Source organism: Lates calcarifer, linkage group LG17 (assembly GCF_001640805.2).
Source record: "Lates calcarifer isolate ASB-BC8 linkage group LG17, TLL_Latcal_v3, whole genome shotgun sequence".
NCBI lineage: Eukaryota > Metazoa > Chordata > Actinopteri > Centropomidae > Lates > Lates calcarifer.
Genome location: NC_066849.1, coordinates 4,021,209 through 4,028,741, shown reverse-complemented (window position 1 = coordinate 4,028,741; position 7,533 = coordinate 4,021,209). Strand labels below are relative to the sequence as shown.

The 7,533-nt window shown below is 37.6% G+C and overlaps 1 protein-coding gene across 3 annotated transcripts in view; it reads left to right on the top strand.

The window, feature by feature from the left end:
* Window positions 1-7,533, top strand: part of hdlbpa (high density lipoprotein binding protein a) — a 239,887-nt gene that overhangs the window by 220,608 nt on the left and 11,746 nt on the right. For 2 of the 3 annotated variants that reach the window (XM_018669914.2, XM_018669913.2), the window contains exons 1-2: window positions 2,629-2,741; window positions 5,038-5,109. The gene's annotated coding sequence lies outside the window, so the exon portion shown is untranslated. Of the gene's footprint in view, window positions 1-2,628; window positions 2,742-5,037; window positions 5,110-7,533 lie in introns of those variants that run through there. The other variant, XM_051077530.1, reaches the window with a different exon arrangement.

The window sequence follows — 7,533 nt, the reverse complement described above, 5'->3', positions numbered from 1 at the left end:
TACTGTGCGCGCACGCGTGCGTAACGAGACGATACCTATCCCGAGTCTACACGCCTGTCAACGCTTTAACGCTTAATTACATCAGTCGTGATGCATTTGATGGACAGTTTGCATTTAAATCCATTGTTTGATAGCAGCACTTGACTGATAAGAGTCAAAGTGAACTAATATCATGAGGGAAGGGAAAAGCTGCGTCTGTTATTGTAATGGAGCGCCCCCTACTGTTTTCTTCAAAACACAGAACAAAGCTACAGTATACCTAAAATGCTAAAACTGATTCCATATGGAAAATTTGAAAAATATACACAATATATTTTTTTTAAACTACTGTTTATCATAAATATTAAAACTACTCTCAGTTTTCAATTTATTAGGTACATCTTGTTAAAATTAATGCAGCCCAGTACAACAGCCCTGCAATGTATCCTCCCTCATGAGAGTTGTAATGTTCAGTTTTTGTTTAAACTGAAGTAGAAGTTAAAGAGGTATTGATTCCACTGTAAGATAGATTGTGATGCTGTCGAACTACATTGCATTATGTTGACAGGGGTTCCTATCTTTTTGTCCACCTCAATCAAATCAATGACAATAGAAACACCTTTGTATAATGCAGTACATGTATTCCTGATATATTCTGTTTGAACATATTGTGGAAAAATAAACCCATATTTTCAACATAAGAAAATATAAAATATATAAATATAAATCTGTCATATGGGATTTTATGTATCATGAAAACATAGCTACAGTACTTAAAATGTATGTATAATGTAACAGCAACAGAAAATGTTAGAGGATCTTTAATTCATTATGTTTTCTTCTCCTTAGTCTTAGTTGCACATTTATCATAGTTATCATTTTGTCTGTATGTTGTTCATTTTGGTGATTGGCTGATTATTTAACCTGATGATGTTGCAAAACATGTAGCAGATATATAAAGATGGTCCGCAAATACAGAGAGGAACTACTGAGTCTGGACTGATGGACTGGACTGTGTTCCCACACTGTCTTTGTCATCTTCAAAGATTACAAAGACTTCATTGATATTGATATACTTCATATCACTGCTGTTTTTAACATCAACACATTTACAATTTAATGCATGCCAGTACATCAGTCTTGCAAACAAACAAACAAACATGTTAGGGAGTTTCAAATTTCAGAGGTCACTGTGGTAGGTTTTTGGACTGAAATGACCAAAACATATGGAATAAAGCATCTTAATTTACACTGTTGTACACTGTTATCATAGAGTTTTAACAAAGCTATTACAGAACAAAATGATTACATTTGATCTTAAGGGTTCATTCTTAATTTGACAAATCTAAACAAAGAGGTTTCTGCTTCATTTCATGGGTGTCATCAGCTTTAAGTCTGAGCCAACTCCATCTGGTGATAAAGGCCATAAAATACACTTGAAAGCTTTAGAAAAAAAAAACAAAACTCATAGGTGGAAACTGAATTTCTTCCAAATAATTCAATTTAAAAATGATATGTATAAGTTCTGTATGTACATAACAATAACAAACAGCTCATACAGTAATAAAAATCAATTAAAAAAAAAACAAAAAAAAAAAAAACTATCAGATGATAACATACTGCATTATCTGTAATCATAAGTGAAGATAAATATCAGTCATTTTATTTTTGTATGCAGAAGTAGCTGAGTCATAACCAGTGGCTTCATATTTGCATCCTAATCAAGGGATTTCTAATGCTGCGACCTTCCTCCTGCTAAAAGACAACAAATGGAAACTTTGGTTAAACACATTCAACACATTCAACACAGTACAGTTAAAATAAATGAGTAAACGTTAAAATCAATAATTTCAATGCATTTTCAGTAACCTGTAGAATCTCAATTACTAATATTATTGACACTTTTCATGCACAAATTACTCAACAGTGATGTCAGAAAATATCATGATATGTTCAGCGATGTTTGTCAGTGTAGGTGAAGGAAATCACTTTTACTGGCAGCTAAAAGGCTGTTAACAACCTGCTGAGTCACAAATTCATAGATACATTTCTTTAAACAATCCTTTTTTTTTTTTTTAGCACTCACAATAAACAATAAACTGTGGACTCCAAGAGCTTGTAATGTGTATCAATTAACAACTAGCTGAGGAAAGGTTTGGACCTGAGTCTGCAGCCTCTGTGAAGTTATTTTAGAGAGAAGGTATTTCTGCACATGCAAGGAAAACTGCATGGTCGTTTGGTATTGTGTAAATATTGCTCTCTCAGATTCATTGCCAATTGTGTACCTGGACTTAATTCATAACCTTAAAATGGATTGCAGTGGAGAACTGACACGAGCTCATCCTTTATCAGATCACAATAGAGTACGCAAACACTCTTTGAAATGATCCCATACTGAAAAGATTAATAATGAACTGAAACTGAAATCTACTATCTCAACTGAATATTTTCCTCCAGACGTGATTTTACCGCAACATTATTACAGGTCAGGTTTACAGTGTCAACGTTATGCAACTTTAATTACATTTTTATCTTACATTATTTTCATATACAATGGAGTAAACGCTCAGAAGTCCCACGAGTGTCTGTCACCCGTGGAAATGAAAAGAAGTTATTTGTAATCGGACTCTTTGACGTGACGTTCGAGGATATGATTGGTGGGCGGCACTGGTATATATCCGTCAGGCTTCAATCCCACCTTCTCGCCAGTGGAATTTCATCTCAGCTTCTGCACCTTCAGGGCAGACGAGAACATAAAATAAGTAAGTACTTTACAGTTTCCTACTGACCATAATTACATTCCTATAACGTATGACTTCTGCCTTTCACATACATGACAGTATGGTACTTATGGGGAAGACAGTTTGTTGCTGAACCTTGAACGTTACAGTATGTTCTGGCCTGACTCCGTGTCATTTCTCCCCTGCTCAGCTGTATGCCTACGTGGACTTGGCGAGCTAGTAGAACAAACTGTATTGTAAGCTAACATTAGCTCGCTAGCTAAGGCTACAGTTCAACTTGTACTTTTTTACGAGCGTGATAGTGTTGGCTAATTTACAAAAAACGGCACGACCGCAGTTTATGAGTGTGGCGGAGTAATTTTAAGGCTTTAGTTTTCAGTCCACTGCTAGCTTAATGTCATTAGCTGGCTAAGGCACAGCTTGAAGTTGTGTGTAGGTCTGTTTGAGTGAGCCAAGCTACCTATTAGCAGTAGAGCTACGTGTCACAGTCGCACACACCACAGTCAAAGTTTTTAGCAAGTTTGCTAACTAGCTAGGGGATTGGGGCTAGTAATCCATGCTACAGGGATTTTGCAACTGAAGATCCCACTTCTATTAAAAGGCACTTCCATATTCTAAACACTCGGTATTTTCCTAGTGTCCCTGACAGTTGAGATACTGTTAATTTGTCTCGATCTCAGGACATTTTCACGGTTGACCAACGTTAGCCAACATGACGGCTGCTAGCACGAACTGTGATGTGTCGTTGGCAACTGTCCGCTAGTTAATTTGATATCGTGTTAGCTAGCCCCCACACTAACCAGCTACTTAAATCCTTAATCTGGGATTTGGGTATAACGTTACACAGGCTCGGAGGTTGACATGCTGTCGTTAACGTCAATGCAAATGTAACTAGCTTTACATGCTCGTCAGCGTTAACTTGTTAGCAGCTCACTGACACGAATAATCTCGAGGATTAGATAATATAACGCAAAATTTGTACTAAGTTACGTTAGCTTGAGGGTGTGTGTGGTTGGGCTTTTTTGATTTCGGAGCTCGTGACTAATGTTCTTATTCGTCACCAGTTTTAACGCACAACTGCACCCATGACATGGTAGTTTACGTAAAACAACTTGGCACTAGAATAATGTAATTGACACGTTTCATTTTAAGCTTCTATTATGCCTGCTGTTGCTGATATTGAGAGGCAATCTGTCACTAGTTGCTTTAGTATTGTTAAAGGACATAGACCATTGAGTCTGAACTCAACTGCACCAAATACTAAAGGTAGGAGCTAGTTAGTTACACCTTCTTTAGTGCCTAATTTTAAAACACCAAGTTTGAAAAAAGAGGGCTAACCGATTATATGTATGCTCCATACCAAATAGATTTGGGATCTGTACAAACTTAAATGGAGACTGTTAACAGTGGAAACTTTGACCCAAATGAACATTCTGGAGTGTGAGAAAAGTGGTGATGGCAGTGGCAAATGAGTGAAATGAATACAGATGTTTGAATGACGTGCACAAACTTTCATGTCATATCAAGTTATACAGGCTTCAATAATCACACCCTTTTAATAAAGAAAACAGTCACAGTGAAATTGTGTTTGCTTTTGGATGAGAGCACAACACCTTATATAATTGGCCCACCCAAAGCTGCTTAATTAATTGCCAGTTCTGTCATCTTCTATGACAAGGCAATGTCCAATTATAGAAACCAGATGCTTGTCAAGGAGGACAAGCTCCAGTTGCACCTATGCACTACTGGAGTTCAGTAATGTGCTTCTTGGCATCAACTTGATCTGAACACTGCTTAATTCTCCAGATTGTTTCAGATGTCTGAGGTGGCAGCATTGTGGCGGTATGGCAGTATATTTCCTAATGATCTCTTTAGAATTATATCTATCAAAAAATACAAGCAAAGCCTCAGCAATGGCCATTTGTGTTTGCAATCTGATGTCTCAATTTTCCATTTTATTAAAAAATCATTTTTATTTCATTTTATTAAAAAGAATCCACTATTGGCATGTCATTAACCATTTATTAGTGGTTTGAATTAATGGAGCATGATACAAGACTCATACATACGCACAATATTGTGAAGTGATTATGCTTTTTAAATGGGAAATTGCTTGAATGTGATCATATAAATAATGTATCAGGATAAATTTGAGAATATACTGCTCTTCTTTATGCTCATATAACCCTGTATTGTCCAGTCTGCAAAGTTTTTGAAGTAAGGCCCTTAAATACTCATGTCTTTTATCTGTCTTTGAAACTAAGGCACCATATTATTTATTTCTTTAAAAATGATCAATTTTCTTTGTGGTCTTCAGGCAAAAGCTGGCAGGCTGACGGGAACTTGCATCTTTACAGGACGGATTATCTGGTAACTGACCATTTAGCTGGTAAGTTTCTACATCTGCTGTAACAGTGGCTGTACGTAATGGCACTAATCAAATTTTAAGCATGTAGCAGCTTTTTGTTTATCGGAAGTGTGATTCCACCCAGCCCAACCACAGCAAGTTTCTAAAAATGTTCAGGTTTTCTCAGTGACGTTTAGCACCAGCCATCTCTGTTTCACTCCTATTTATATACATTTAGAGTTGTCTATTTCACTAACTAACTTTTAATCATTTGAATTTTTACCAACAGAACTCCAAAGCAAGCCCAGAAACATAGCCATGACATGGTGTGGCATGATAAAGACAAATCTTTCTTTGTCCCACAGTGTTTTCTAGTTATCAAACCTCATAGTTAATTCAAATAAAATCACATCAATTGTAACTTAAACCCTTTTCTCTTTCTGAGTTAAAGATTTCCTAAAAGTAGGTTAGCTAGAGATGTGTTTTAGATTTTCATTGTACTTGACCTTCCTCCCACTTTGTAATTGTATTTATCCAGGCTAAAGTAGGCAGTGAAAAAGGACATTGTGTTAAGCCTTTGGTTTCTCTTAATGCACCTCGTCTATTCTAGAAGAAAAACAAAAACAAACTCAAAATAATCCTTGGTCATCGCACTGAAAAACTGCAATCCACTATTAAAGTGTAGACTTTCTTCCATGCCTGAAACTGAAACATTGAATTTAATCTGCACTCTGGCCTGTTTAAATAATTTAAATAAAGCAAAAGTGTAACTGAAACCATTTTCTCATGATCCCTGGACAGTGTACAGAGAATGGGATCCCAACATTGTCTGGAGTTGCCCTTTAACACTTGTAGCGCATAAGAGGAGATTTTCGTGTCAGATGCATTCTCTTCTACCTCGGCAGAAAGGGTTGGAGGGAGGACATGGCACAGAAAGTACACTGCGGAAATTGCAGTGTAACATCCTCAGTAGCGATGTGCGCAATTAGTGGACTAGTTTTAAAATTGAATTTCTGACAGTGGAATAACAAACAACATTCCTCTGGTTTCACAGCATTTGCATGACAGAACTGTCATCGAGATGCCCACTTGCTCTCATTGAATTCTGTGGACAATGACCCACTCTGTTCACACATGGGCTCAATGTAGGGGTGAGCAGTATGGGGGAAAAATCATATCACAATATGATTTTTCATATCAGTTGATATCTATATATATATATATATATATATATACACACACACACACACACATATATATATAACACAATATAAATCAAATCACTATTTCTGTCGAAGTTAAAGTTTTCTTTTTACTCTTAAGTGAGATGTGGAGATGCCATAAGGTCAATTTTAGGGCTGCCCCCCTAAATGTTGACTCTCTGTGAGTTGAATCAGGGTCTTCCTGACTGATGTATCAGAGAGTCGGTGGATGAGTTGTTACATTCTTTTTTTTTTTTTTTAGCTGCCTCACAGTTCACACACCGAGCACTGCAGGAGCAACAGAGTGATGGGCTGTAAGCTTAACAACCACATCTTGACTTAAAACGACCAAACCACAAAAGTGCGGAGTTAGATACTTGATGAAAATAGAGGACAGAGTGACAGTGTGAGCGTTTCTTTCCGCTCCGGTGTCAGGTGAGAGCTGTATGCTAGTCGCGAGAATGGACACTGGTGTTATGGTGGTGATATGACAAGTTAAAAACGGCTGAGAGAACTGCAGTGTCTCCACTATATGCATTTTATAGCAGCGGCCCGCCGTTTTTTGCATTACGGCTGCATTATTATAAATTTGCAAAATACTCCGAGTCAAGCCAAAAGGGAGAGAGAAAGAAGAGAGAGCAAATGGTAGAATGAACTAACTAATGTTAAGCCAGATTTGTATTTTGTATTTTCTGCTGGCACAAATCCCACAGAATTTTTTCAGCTCTCTGTCTGTACCAGCTCTTTGTACCTGTCAGTCCTCTGTTATTTGGTGCTATGTCTGTTGAGGCGTCTTCTTCAGTAACGCTGTTGCTCAAGTTTTCGTTAACATTTTCTGTCGTCATTTTCTCTTTTATCTCCCTCCTACTCCTGACGCACAGGTGTGCACGGCTGCAGTATGCAAAACATTAGCATGTGTGTTTACTCCTGCACTGTGTGTGTGTCATGTGCTTCGAACCCTAGTCCAGCCACATGATTGGTTTGGTGCGGCGCAATTGTCAAAACACAGGTGGAATGAGTTCTATTAACGCTGTTATCGACCATGTCATAAATGTCTGTCGTGGAAAAGTTACATCGTGATTATATATCGTTTTATTGCCCAGCCCTAGCTCAATGAGCCATTACACGGACTTTGCACCAGGCAGCTGGCAGGGTAAAGGCCATTCAATGTCCCGTCCAGCTGATTTGGACATTTGCATTCTCTTATACAGCTCCTCTGGCTACTGCCTGGTTCAGGGTTGCAGTGCATATGTGAAAGCATTAC